The sequence below is a fragment of the Schistocerca piceifrons genome, chromosome 2 (assembly GCF_021461385.2).
Source record: "Schistocerca piceifrons isolate TAMUIC-IGC-003096 chromosome 2, iqSchPice1.1, whole genome shotgun sequence".
Lineage (NCBI taxonomy): Eukaryota > Metazoa > Arthropoda > Insecta > Orthoptera > Acrididae > Schistocerca > Schistocerca piceifrons.
The window spans coordinates 664,444,540-664,458,780 of record NC_060139.1 but is presented as its reverse complement, the minus strand read 5'-3'; the positions used below and the strand labels follow the sequence as shown (position 1 = coordinate 664,458,780).

Below are 14,241 nucleotides of genomic sequence, written 5' to 3'. Positions count from 1 at the left end.
GGAATCTTTAACAGCCACTTAGAGTCTTCCAGGGCTCGCCTCTTAAATAGGACACCAATCTGTACAATATAATACTGCCTGATGGCTGCACGAGATTTATCGTGCCATTTCTCCTTGATGTCACGTAAAACTTTGTCATTGTCTTCCTCCCCCCCCCCCCCAATTCCTAGTGATGCAGTGACATAATTTTCAAATACCATGTTCTGTAGATATAAATCACTAAAATTGTTTTCATCTACTGCACTATCCTCAGCATGGGTGAACCCGACAGGCATCTGACACAGAGGATCTGCAATAATGTTCTTGTACCCCAGAATATATTCTACCATGAAATGGTATTCCTGGAGAAACACTGTCCACTGTCCTAGCCTACCATGATTAACATTGGCACTCATTAAGAATTGTAACTCCCTGTGGTCACTGCACACCCTAGTCGTGAGTCTGAACAAATAGTGCTGCAATTTCTTGAATGTCCAGACAATCGCCAGGGTTTCAAGCTCTGTGACAGAGTAGTTCTGTTAACTCCATGAGAGCACACAGCTGGCGAATGAAATAGTTTTCCAGGTAGACGAGTCCTTTCCACCTTCCGTCTGGAACAACACCGCTCCCATCCCAGTCACTGAGCTATCTGTCATCAGACAGAACTCCCGATTCAGATCTGGGTGCGTGAGCAATAGAGCGCTAACCAGTGCATTTTTAAGCCCTTCAAATTCGCTGTATGCTTGCTCGTCCCAGAATCAAACAGTGTTCTTACCCATCAGTGCACACAAATGAGGGGTTGACAAAACAGTGAGATTTAAAAATCTTTTGTAGAAATTGCAGAGTCCCAAATAACCCCAGAGCTGGCACTTTGAAGCAAGCATCACAATGGCTGCAAGTTTGTCGAGGTCTGGATGAATCCCATCTGCTAACACAATATGACCCAGAAACTTCATACTTTCATGTCCAGAGTCACAATCACCCCAACTTTCTTGAATACCTTGAGCCCAGTTGTATTCCTCTCATGACTTCTCTGCAATGGGAATGTCATCCACGTACACTGTTATGCGTGCTTTCAGGTCATCAGGTAGTATGCTATTCAGGCCTCTTATGAAGGTGGCTGAAGAAACATTCAACCCAAAAATGAGGCATTTATACCTGTAGCAACTTCCATTACAGAGGAATGCAGTGTATTGCCTGCATGACAAATCCAGCATTATTTTCCAGTAGCTACCAGAGATCAATAGATGATACAACTTTCACACCGTGAAAGCGTTACAAAAGTTCCTCCACTCTTTCTGGCCTATCCATCTCCAACATAATAATCATATGTATTTGTCACGAGTCCAACACCAAATGCACAGACTTGTCCCGCTTTGGTACTATGAGTAATGGAGAGTTATAGGAGCTCCTTGCTCACTCTATTACACCCTGTTCCAGCATCCTACTTATTTCGGCTTCCACGTTACACTTGTACACCAGTGGAATAGGGTAGGGTTTAACAAGAAATGGTAGATGTTCACACACTGTAAAGTGGTACAGAAATCCACTGATCACCCCAGTGTGTCAGAAAATACTCGGGCGGGGCTTCTCAGAACATGACACAGTACCACTCGATTAGCATCCGTGGCTCTTGCACTGGAAATACACCTGTCCACCATGCCCATGAAAACAGGATTCCTCTCATGCTCACTAGATTGAGAGTCCAGGTCACTAATCATATTTGCAAAAACCTCCTGCCCAGGTCACAACTCTGTTCTAACATGTAATTTCAGACAGCTCACTTCAGACTCCTTGTGCAAAACACATTCCTCAAAAATTATACTGATGGGGTTGCTCCTGGTGATGACAGTCATAGCACCTCCAGCCACATCAATTATGGTATGGTGTGCATTCATAGAGTCAGTTCCCAATATAATGTTCATTAGTGGCATCGCAAAAAAATTGAAGTCATACTCTTGACCTTGACAAAGGAAGTTTACTCGAGCCTGTATTTTAATTTTGATGCTTTTTCTGTATATTGCGCCCCTGACCGTGGTTCCTCTCGTCTGGAAAGTCGGCCAACTACCCGTCTCTTCACACATTCGAAACGCTACCTGTCTGATAAGCGAAAAGGGGCTGGCCTGTGTCGAGGACACACCTAAGGCTGACTTCTCGAATGGAAACAGACATGACTGCGCTTACCGCTGGCACACAAATACTGTGGCCCTCCCCCAACAAATCTTCCCTAATGCCGTCTTCCTCTATCGAACATGCTCCAATATTGACAGTAGCACTGGTCCTCAGTTAGTTGGCGCCTTCTGCGTCAGTCAACTGTCATTGTTGCATTTGATTAGGGGCATTAGGCAGACTGGGTCGGGGGCTTGCCCTGTTCTCAGGTGAACCATGTTTGTGGTATAATTGGTTGTAGTTGATTCCATCTGAAAAGAGGCTCGGCCTCACGGTGGTTTCATGTAAAAGTGAGACTGTGTTGTAAAACGAATTAATTCAAGGAAGTATATGTATAGCCTCTATCCCAATGTATGCTTTGCCTATCAAACACCACTCCTTCTCTGAATTGTGTTTGTCATTTTTGATGTTAGAATTATCAGCCAGTTGCAGTTCCAGAAGGAGTAATAAAACTTGCCGTTATTTTGTAAACTTAAATACACCACTGTTCTCATGCATACTCACTCTAGTATTCACTGTTTTTATTTTATTGTGGTATTACATGGGTAAACCAGCAATTTAAGGTTCAGTCTTATTAAATTCGTGAATTTGATTATTAATTTGAGTTCTGAAAGTGACCACAGGCATTGGCAACAAAAGTTCAATGAGTAAATTCACTAATTGGTATACAAAATTAAGGGTGGAGCTGATGATTTGAGGTTAATATAAGAGTATACTTTTATTTATGTAAAAAATAACATTTAGCATCACTCAGACATATATTTATGCGTAAAGGAAGCGTCTGCTTCCAAATGATGTGCTATCCGACGTCTTTAGACACCATAGCAAGGTATTATTAATGACGCTTTCATTGAGGTCGTTTCAATATAGATAACAATATATCCATGTGATACAACGAATTTCAGTTGGTATTAAATATAAACTGATGGGAAGAAATCGTATCATGAACTATTTGCGCGACGTAAAGATGGCATCTCTTCAAATTTAACGTGAGTTGCATATTAGTGGCACTAGTAGCTGTTAGTAAAAATTGCCTTTAAGCCGACAAAGATGCCATTATCAACACCTCACTGAGTTAGAACGAGGTTGTGTAACACGGCTACGTGAAGCTAGATATTCCTTCTACAATATTGCTGAAAGGCTTGACAGGAATGTAGCCACTGTACATGACTGCTGGCAGCCATCGTCACGAGACAGTATGGGCTCTGGCCGGCAACATGGCACTTCCGAGAGGGAAGATCATCGTCTACATCTACATCTACAAGCATACTCCGCAATCCACCATACGGTGCGTGGCGGAGGGTACCTCGTACCACAACTAGCATCTTTTCTCCCTGTTCCACTCCCAAGCAGAACGAGGGAAAAATGACTGCCTATATGCCTCTGTACGAGCCCTAACCTCTCTTATCTTATCTTTGTGGTCTTTCCGCGAAATGTAAGTTGGCGGCAGTAAAATTGTACTGCAGTCAGCCTCAAATGCTGGTTCTCTAAATTTCCTCAGTAGCGATTCACGAAAAGAACGCCTCCTTTCCTCTAGAGACTCCTACCCGAGTTCCTGAAGCATTTCCGTAACACTTCCGTGATGATCAAACCTAGCAGTAACAAATCTAGCAGCCCTCCTATGAATTGCTTTTATGTCCTCCCTCAACCCGACCTGATGGGGATCCAAAACGCTCGAGCAGTACTCAAGAACAGGTCGTACTAGTGTTTTATAACAGGCCTCCTTTACAGATGAACCACATCTTCCCAAACTTCTACCAATGAACCGAAGACGACTATCCGCCTTCCCCGCAACTGCCATTACATGCTTGTCCCAAATATTTAATCGACGTGACTGTGTCAAGCACTACACTACTAATGAAGTATTAAAACATTACAGGATTCTTTTTCCTATTCATCTGCATTAATTTACAATTATCTATGTTTAGAGCTAGCTGCCATTCTTTACAACCATCACAAATTCTGTCCAAGTCATCTTGTATCCTCCTACAGTCACTCAACGACGACACCTTCCCGTACACCACATCATCATCAGCAAACAGCCGCACTTTTTGCTATCCACCTTACCCAAAAGATCATTTATGTAGATAGAAAACAACAGCGGACCTACCACACTTCCCTGGGGCACTCCACATGATACCCTCACCTCCGATGAACACTTACCATCGAGAACAACGTACTGGGTTCTATTACATAAGAAGTCGTGTTCGGAGCGTGGCTTTGGCGCATCGCACTGTTTCTGCAACAGCAATTTGAGCAGCAGTTGGCACCACAGTGACACAACGAACTGTTACAAATCGCTTACTTCAAGGAGAGGTCCGAGCCAGAGGCTCCGTAGCGTGCATTCCATGTGCCGCAAACCATCGTTATTTGAGACTTCAGTGGTGTCACGCGAGAGCTCATTGGAGGGGAGGGTGAAGGTTTGTTGTTTTCTTCTGAAAACCAGTTCTGCCTCGGTGCCAATGCTGGCTATATGTTGGTTAAAAGGGGACCAGTTGAGGGCCTGCAGCCATCTTCTCTGCGTGCTAAACACGCTGGATGTAAGCCTGGAGCCGGCCGAGGTGGCCGAGCGGTTCTAGGCGCTTCAGTCTGGAACCGCACGACCGCTACGGTCGCAGGTTCGAATCCTGTCTCGGGCGTGGGTGTGTGTGATGTCCTTAGGTTAGTTAGTTTTAAGTAGTTCTAAGTTCTAGGGGAATGATGACCTCAGAAGCTAAGTCCCATAGTGCTCAGAGCCATTTGAACCATTTGTAAGCCTGGAGTTACGGTCTGAGGTGCGATTTCGTATTACAGCAGGATCACTCTCGTGATTACCCCACACACTCTTACTGCAAATGTGTAAGTCAGTCTGGTGACTCGCCTTTTTCCATCCATTCATGAACAGAATTCCAGGGAGTGTTTTCCAGCAGGATAACGTTCGCCGATATACCGCTGTTGTAACCCAACACACTCTACAGAGTGTCAATAAGTTGCCTTGGTCTGCTCCAACACCAGACCTCTCTCCATTCGGCCACGTATGGGACATCATCGGACGACATCTCCAGCGTTATCCTCAAACAGCATTAACCGGACTTGCGTTGACCGACCAATAGCAAAATTCATGGAACTCAATTCCATTAACTGACATTCGGTACCTGTGTAACACAACGCATGCACGTTTTCATGCTTGCAGTCAACATTCTGACGGTTACACCGGCTTTTAACGTACTAGCATTTCAAATTTGGAATGCCTTATTTCGGTCATACGCTAACCTGTTATCATGGAGTGTAAGTACCTACTGCGTTACCTAGAAAAATGTATTCCTGAAATTTCATTGCTCTACATTATCTTTCGGTGTTGCGAAGTTTTTGCATCAGTGTAGATAAAACTGTAGTGCCTATAGCAAAGAGAAAGAACCCAATGTTATCTGATTACAAGATTAGTGGTGATCATCAAGAGCACGTCAGATCATGGAAGATTTCAGGGGGTAATTCTAAGAAATCATTGGAAATGCTTCTCTTAAAATGTAGTACATCTGTAAAGGAAATCGCCGGCCGAGGTGGCCGAGCGGTTCTAGGCGCTTCAGTCTGGTACCGCGCGACCGCTACAGTCGCAGGTTCGAATCCTGCCTCGGGCGTGGGTGTGTGTGATCTCCTTAGGTTAGTTAGGTTTAAGTAGTTCTAAGTTCTAGGTGACTGATGACCTCAGAAGTTAAGTCTCATAGTGCTCAGAGCCATTTGAACCATTTGTAAAGGAAATCAATACAATACGCTAGTGCAACCAGTTCTAGCGTGTTTTTTCTACGTTTAGACCTTATCGAGTAGGCACAGCAACAGACGTCCAACGAATTCAGAGAAACGCTGCTAGGATCGTAACATGTTTTGCAGCCTATACGAAAGTCTAGCAGAAAATCTCTGGGAACGTAAATGGGGATTCCGTGGAAGAAAAACGATGTTGTCCACGCGAAATGCTGTTGTGTGTATTTAAAGAACCCATATTCGAAGTAGACTGAGAGACCAACATCGCTTACACGTGCCGAGATCGTGGCAACAAGATGAGAGACATTAGAGCACTTTACAGGGACATGCGGACACTCGTTTCTCACTTGATCAGGACCAGAACGGAGTAGGAAAGAAAATCAGTACCACTGGTATCTTCCGTGATGCATTGTACAGCGGCTTACAGAAAATATGGATACAGAACAAAATGAGATGCTCACCTCTCTGTTTGCGGGGTTCGGTTTTTACTGAGTTGTTTTTTCAGTTCCGATGGACTGTGAGCGAATGGGAGCGATTGTCTCTGCCTGTGATTGCTCCGCTTCGGACGTCTTCCGTCGTATGGAGTTCGGTCGATAGTTGTAGAGCTAGACTTTGGAGCACTTCAGAGACATTTGCAATCCTCAATGGCTCTCTATGAAACGGACCAAGTAAACGACATTCTGAGCCAGTGCCCGACCTCTAGTCGAATCGGCGTATTCCGACCACAACTCCTGGGTATCTAATACCTAGGAAAAGACTGATACTTATGTCCTAAACATAACTTGCTCACCACGATGTTCAGCCTATCTGTTTTAATCCTCTGACTGCCGGGCTAGTGTGGATTACGGAGGTAATGCTTTCGTCACGCTGTGTTTCTTCATGCTGAAGTAGAGCGTGTTTCACTGGTATTTCGCGCAAGCGGCGGGTAAATAAAAAGCTGTAAAGCATTTCCCTGATCGCCAGTCTCTGCTATTCTCACTCTTATCTGTAGACTGACGAACCGCGCGATATCATTGTTACTTGCTGTGTGTTTCGTTGTACCAGCGGACTTCATACCAATCTGCTGCTGACGTCTCTGCTACACAGGGCATGTTTGCTGTTGTGTAACCCGTGACGGTGAGTGAGCTGTAATTATGGAGCCAGTCGTGGGCTGGGACCCAACCGCATGGGAAAGAGATATCTTTGTACCACCGTTCTCGGAAACGCGCATATTGAATTGTCACCTTCCCTCGCAGTATATAAACAGGGGACATGCTCAACAGCCTGGGGCGCGTGCGCAGTCGATGTCTAGTGCGCGCACAGGGAGCAGCGTGGGAGCCTCACGTTCAGCTGCAGTGTTCCGAAGTACGTACGGACGCCTTGCTAATCTCCGAGGAGAGGAAACAGCAGTAGCCGTAAGCTCTATTCTTACTGCTTTCCGAGTGAAGCTATTTTCAGTAGCTATGGCTGAAACAGAAATCGAGAGATATGTAATATCGTTTTATTGTTAATATCCATCTCTTGCTGAAACATTTCACTGCTAATGTCACTGTGTTCTGTTGCTGTTGCAACATATAATCGGAGTTATAGCACGCGTTCTTAATCAACGCACACAAATTAAAATGCGAGCAAACAAACTGTACTTTTTTTGCCATTTTACCTTTAGACAATGTTCGTAAATGAACACCCCAAACCATACGAGTTATACAGTATGTGTAGTGGGTCTTATCACATCGGAAGATGGAAGCTATTTGCCGTAACCGGTTATGTAATTATTTTATAAGTATTTAAGCGATCGTGACGTAATAGATTAATATGCAAACACAATGATAGCATATTTCCTACTGACAATTTGTCATTATTTAACAAACTTTCATTTACGCCAGGCACTGAGTCGAATTGATTTGTATATTATTCCCTCGCCAGTAATCTTGTTTTGAATTTTTAAATATTAATATCATCAACTACTCCATTACTTACAGTTAGCCTGGCTCTTTCAAACAACCAATTTGTATCTGTGTAATTTTGAACAATATTCGTATAAATTTTATCTGTCTATTCATCCGGACTGTTGACGATCACTACATATTATAAATTAAAGTTCCCCAATTTTGCCACATTTATGTTCAGACGAAGCCCAGTAACTATTGTAGTACTTTATATGATTTTCTATAGTAGACAGATTGATTCACGAGCAAGGATTGTGTATATAATTTATTACCGTTAACCTACGCAAATCATCTGATAGTACATACTTAGAGCTGTAGGGAAGCTTTGGAGGGTCGTCAGTGTGTTTTTAAGTTCAATTTTGCCAATCATACAATCAAATGGGAGAGCACTTCATCAGTTTGTGTTTTTAGGCAAAATATCGCGCTTCATCGCTGGAAAATTCAACTCCCATATTTTGTTGTTGACTAGCGTTCTTCAGTCTGGTCAAAAAGAGGTGACTGCTTCAAACACACATTTATTTCATCTGCTAAAGCTGATTCTGGGATAACTGGAAGCATTTCCCGAAAGTCTCCAGAAAGTATAACTAATGCACTTCACGTTAATTCTGATTTATCTCGAACGTGTGGTAGTGTTCTAATTAATGCTTCGAATAATTTTCAGTGCGGAATTGTACATTTATTACAAATAATTGCTTTTAAAACTTGACCTCGTCCAGATGCTCTGAATATATTGCAAGCTGGAAATCCTTGTTCTGAAACGAGTAAATATTCGTAAAGCAACGAACATACAATTGCAATCAGTGCCAACGTGGACGGCTAGATTCGAGTCTCGCAAATATCACTGAACACACTAAGGCGTGCGTAAAAAGAGCAGGAATTCCTGTGCTACACGAGAACAGGGATATAATAGGCTACTTTTGGGTGAAGTTTCCCTACTAGAGATTCAAAACACTGCAGAAAAGTTACTTTATTTGAAACAGGAAATTCATAAAGAACGAAATGAATGAGGGAGTAGAGTCATTAACAAACTGTGCGACAGGTACTGCGTTGAATAGGTAAACAGTACTTGAAGAATGCTACTCTCCATGTTTGAATAATAACACTTCGTGTAACACGAATCATTACAAACCAGACGAACTCGACTTCTAACGAAATACGACTCTTACAATGTGAATGCGGAGTTCTGAAAATATACTGAGGCAACGATATAGGGAAACAATACCTTGAATTGAAAATTGTTACAACAAATTATAAGCTAGATTAAATATTTCTATCTCTGATGCTTAAGACTAATGAGGAGAGGAGTTCTTTTTTCGGAAGATGAGCTGCAAATTGTGACAAATCAGGATTGGCTCACACCACCCTGCTCTGTCTACGCTCCTAATTTGATGTTAAAGGTAATATTACTATAGTGAGCACATGTTACACAAAATGTCAGTTCTGCATAAACAGAAAACCTCTTCGAAACCTTATTATTCTCGTTATGCTATTTACTGTTCTGATTATACTGTGATAAGTAATGTCATGAGAAACCGTTATGTTGCAATAGAATGTTGCGTATGCAACACCGGGTGAAGTCATCTACAGGTTGTAAGCAGTGTCTGAAGTCGAGTAAAACGCTTTAAGTATATGTGAATTTATTGCCACTGTATGTTATGGGAAGATATTTAATATTTCGTGTACCTTTAATATACTTTAGAACTGCTTAGATGACTGTCAATAAACTGGTATAGGATTTGTAATAATCACTTGTTTAAACACTAGCCGAAAACGACATTTAATGTTCTTTTTCATGATTCGCAAAAGCATGTTTCTCTTACCTGTTAGAAACATTTAAACAGCGTGAGACATGGTTGACATCATAGGAAATTAGTGACTTGAAACTATAAAGCAACTGTTTGACTTTTCATTTAGGGGACGTAGAATCGTGTCACGTAAGTTTTCAGAATGTGAACCATAGCACGTGCGCTGCTACCAAGTGCAGAGCCTTCTACAGGTAGCTGCCGAAATGTGACAGTGTTGTGACCGTGCTTGTGATCTGTGCGTACGTGCAACGAGGCAAGTGACTGTCAGGAGACATATCAGGTATCTTTATCTGTAGCAGTAAAAAAATTCATTTCTGAGCCCTGCCATTGTTAGCAACACCTTGGTCTACTTCAGAGTTGGTAGTATGAGTATATTCTTAGAGAATCTTTTCCTCTCCACCTACAGGAAAAAGACAAGATGGGGTAAACAGGAAATTAGTGTGTCACACTGAAAATTCTCCGACATCGTGAAGGGCAAGCGCGTCACCAAGGTAGTTTTCCCAAGCGATACGCGTGTGGGATGCCAAGTATGTACCAGTTATTTTGCTAAAATCGGGAAGCAAATATTCTGTAAAGGACATGTCTATTGAGCAGGCTGCTGAGGCATTGATGAAACGGGAGTTACTCCCACATTGCATCACCCATTTGCCTCTGCAGAAGAAATGTGTAATTGGAATCTTTGTAACAGAAAGGCAGACAGAAATATTTCTCCGAAAACCTGTCGCAAGCAACGAAAATTAATCATGACAGGTGAAAATAATCTCTCTCTCTAGAATTTCAACAAGAAGATCAATCAGAATTAAAGAAAAGTGTGCAATACTAAATACAACCATTATCACTAAATACAATACAGAAGAAAAATGAAAAGGGGTCAGTTTCATTGTGTGTTATAGTTAGAAGAGGCTGACCATAGTGTTTTCATAGATAACTCACTTCTGCGAAATTTAAACTGACGTATATTCACAATGGTTTTGAGAAAAAAAAACGACAAATTTTGCCCCAGGTCACTGTCGATTCAAATAATCAGTCTGAGACATTCTGAATAATAAGTAGTTCATGAAAATAGCAAATGGTCTTGCACAAATAAATATTTCGAACATGCGTATGGACTACTCAGTTCAGTTTGTGTCGTGTTCCTGTACAAAGTAAGTAAACAACATTAATGATAAATGATAAACAATGATAAAAACTATCTGAAACACTTCAAATATTCCTAAGTCTTACACTGAGACAATGACATACTTAACAGTGATAAAAATTTCAAGTACTCTCCTCACGTTACTTCAGAATTATAATGTAGTGATACCTTGCGAACAAAAAACAAGAAGAAATACTTTAAGTCTCTTTCACTCTTCGTCTTTGTATTGTTTCATAAACGTGGGAGAATTACAGGATGAAAATAGACTTGTGTTTCGAAGTTCGTTAAAAGAAAAGTGATAGAAGAGCAAGAAAGACCTGCTGTCTTCTGTAGGGCAACGGTGTAATGAATCCAGCCCGTAAATAACTAGGGACCCTGTGGAGACTAGCAGCATCACAATATTGCTAATCCAGAACAGATAATTGAATATAATTAATTTTCCTGTGATGTACTACAAATACAAAAAGCGAAAGGTCCTGGATTTGGTAGTAGCTTAAGGCTAATGATCATCGACTGAACTCTCTATAACGCATATGCATTATATCATTAGCCCTTTCGAATGACGTGAGCTACAGGAATACAGTTATTTGTTTCTTTATGTTGGGTTTTTGGGAAATACTAGTTCTCTCTTGGATCTGATAAGCGCTAAGTTTCAAATGGCTCTGAGCACTATGGGACTTAACATCTGTGCCGTCAGTCCCCTAGAACTTAGAACTACTTAAACCTAACTAACCTAAGGACATCACACACATCCATGCCCGAGGCAGGATTCGAACCTGCGACCGTAGCAGTCACGCGGTTCCGGACTGAGCGCCTAGAACCGCGAGACCACCGCGGTCGGCTAAGCGCTAAGGGGGTAAGAGGAAAAGCTGTATTCCGAATGATGGCGAGTGGCCTCGGAAATCACTCCACGTAAGAAAGATCTAAAATAAACAAGGCTTAAAAAACAATAATTTTAAGAAACGGCATGATTGCAATAAATTGACGGAAATGGTGAAAGTATATGTGTTCACTAACCAGGTTAAAGTGCTATGAAACGAAAAAAAACTAACATTGACTAGATTTTTCGGTGAGCAACGATAATATCCTTCCAGTTTAAGCCCACGTGGAGCAATAGATTCGAGACTATATTCCACAGTAAACCAAGACTAGCAAATATTACTGCACACAATATTGCACACGTGAAAGAGGCAGCAAATTTATGGTACGCGAGAACAGGGACAAAGTAACCTAATTACAGGTGAAGTCTACCGATTTGAGATTCCAGATGATTAAAGGAAAGCTATTTTATTTGATCAAATGAAATTGCATGGTTCCTGAGACTTTTCCAATTCTCAAACATCTGTGACGTATACAGGGAGTTTAATTCACACAGGGAAAGTACAAGCCAAAAGTAGCTAAAAAGCTCCAACAAACATGTGTCCACAAATAAACTGTTGTCAGGATACAACACATTTTCCGTTTCGGTTCATCGGTGTCTACGAATACTTGGAATATCGGAACGATAAAACAGGTGTTCTAAATCTAGTTCGTGCGTCCGAATGCCACATTGAACTCGTCTCTTCACTGAGTTGCGACTTCTGTCAGACAGTCCTTGGGAATTCTGTAAATGCTGGAAGTCTGCTTCAATCCGCAAGCGTAATTCCTCAAGAGAGTTGACCTCGGTAGCACAGACCAGACTATTGACATGACCACATATACAGAACTCCTTGGGATTTAAATCCAAAGACGTTGGAGACTATGGCACAGGCCCTCCTCTACCTGTCCCAAGTTGACCATACGTCCGAGCTAGACGCCGGCGCACTCGTAAAAGAGAAAGTGCTGCAGCACCGTCATGCATGAACGACATGTTCAGGGGTCGGTTCAGTGAAACATCGTCATGTACGTCTGGAAGTACAGTGCGCAGAAGCCGAATGTACTGTTGTGCGGTTAGTCTCTGTGGTAGCAAGTATATCCAATTATGTGTTCTCCGAGCAGTCCTGCCCAGAGGTTCAACGAATAACGTTTCTGATGTCGTGATACTTGTATTGCGTTAGGATTGACTTCGGCCCAAATGTGACAGTTATGGTAGTTAAGAGTACTGTCATGGGTAAATCGAGCCTCATCCGTGAACAGAATACTGCTTGTGAACAGGGGATTCTGGGTACACTGTTACTGCATCCATTGGCAGAAATTTTCTCTCGGCGGGAATTCCGCGTTTTTGAGGGCTTGCGCTCGCTGGAGATGATATGGATAGAGCACCGCCACACACTGCTATGACTCAGGAGACGCTCTTGGGTAGAAATCCTCCTTGTTGAAATACTCGGACGTTCGTGTACAATGCGTAACATACTTTCCTCAGCACCGGCTGCTATGGATGGGGGTCGACTTTCTCGTACATGGTGTGCGAAATTCTTGGTTTCTTTAAGGCGCTGATGTAGCCAGCTAAATGTGCGCCTGAAGGGCAGCCGGCGGAGAGGAAAAGCTTCTCCATACAATCATGGAGACTCAAGGGCACTGCTATTCGCTATATCATACAAGAAGTGCATGTCAACATACTCTTCACTGATGTAACCTCTGTCCATGGTGCCTTCACGCTTTGTGATTAATTGTGGCGCCGATACGGCACAGTGCACGTAGGGGGAAAAGGGAAGTAGTTGCGCATGCGTAAACAAACAAATTGTCGATTCAAAATCTTGAGATGCCAACGTGAATACTGCAGAATCCGGGGGCGTTACAGGTAGCTCTCACCTCGAATTAATGCGATTCCACGCTACGGTTGATTTGTGGACCCAGGACCTTTTTAGCTACTTTTGGCCTGTACTTTACATGCGTGAATTTTTGACTGTCACTTCTGAAACAACGTGCATGTGCAGACTAGAAGGGACGAATAAAAATTTGTACCAAGGTCAGGATTCGAAATCCGGTCTACTACTCACTATTAGGCAGGTGCACCAACCGCTACGCCACCCTGGCGCAGTAATGATACCCAACTGCACGTGACCTAGTGGTTAGCGCATCTGCGTAGTGAGCAGAATACCTGGGTTCGAATTCCGGACTTGGTACAAATTTTCATTTCTTCTTTTATTGAGACTTGAAAAGGTCTCTGGAATAAAATAGTTTCATTTGATTAAAAGCACCTATGCCTATGTTCCAGGCAGCATCCCCCCTTTTCGTTCACTGCCGAGGTGCCATTCCAATATATTTGTACTTCTAGTTCAAGGACAATACCAAGTGGGCTGAGGCGTGAATGAGAATTTTGATTGAGGAGGGAGGTGTGCTAAGGTAGTCCGCGCAGTTGTACGAAACCACTGTGCCTGGGTGGCGTAGTGGTTAGTGCACCTACCTGTTGAACAGGAGAACTGTTGCAAATTTCCGTTTGTCGATTCAGTCTGCATGTAAACGTATTTTATTTGAGACGGAAATTCACAAAATGGAGATGAATGAGGGAACAGAAGTTATTAACCAGCTCTACGGCAGGTACTGAATTTAAGGCCGTAGTGAA

General features: G+C 42.6%; 1 protein-coding gene across 2 annotated transcripts in view; it reads left to right on the top strand.

The window, feature by feature from the left end:
* Nucleotides 1–7,161: 7,161 nt before the first annotated feature.
* Nucleotides 7,162–14,241, top strand: part of LOC124777577 — a 40,269-nt gene continuing 33,189 nt past the window's right edge. Inside the window, exon 1 of one of the 2 annotated variants that reach the window (XM_047253032.1) lies at nt 7,162–7,280. The gene's annotated coding sequence lies outside the window, so the exon portion shown is untranslated. The remainder of the gene's footprint in view (nt 7,281–14,241) is intronic. The other variant, XM_047253033.1, reaches the window with a different exon arrangement.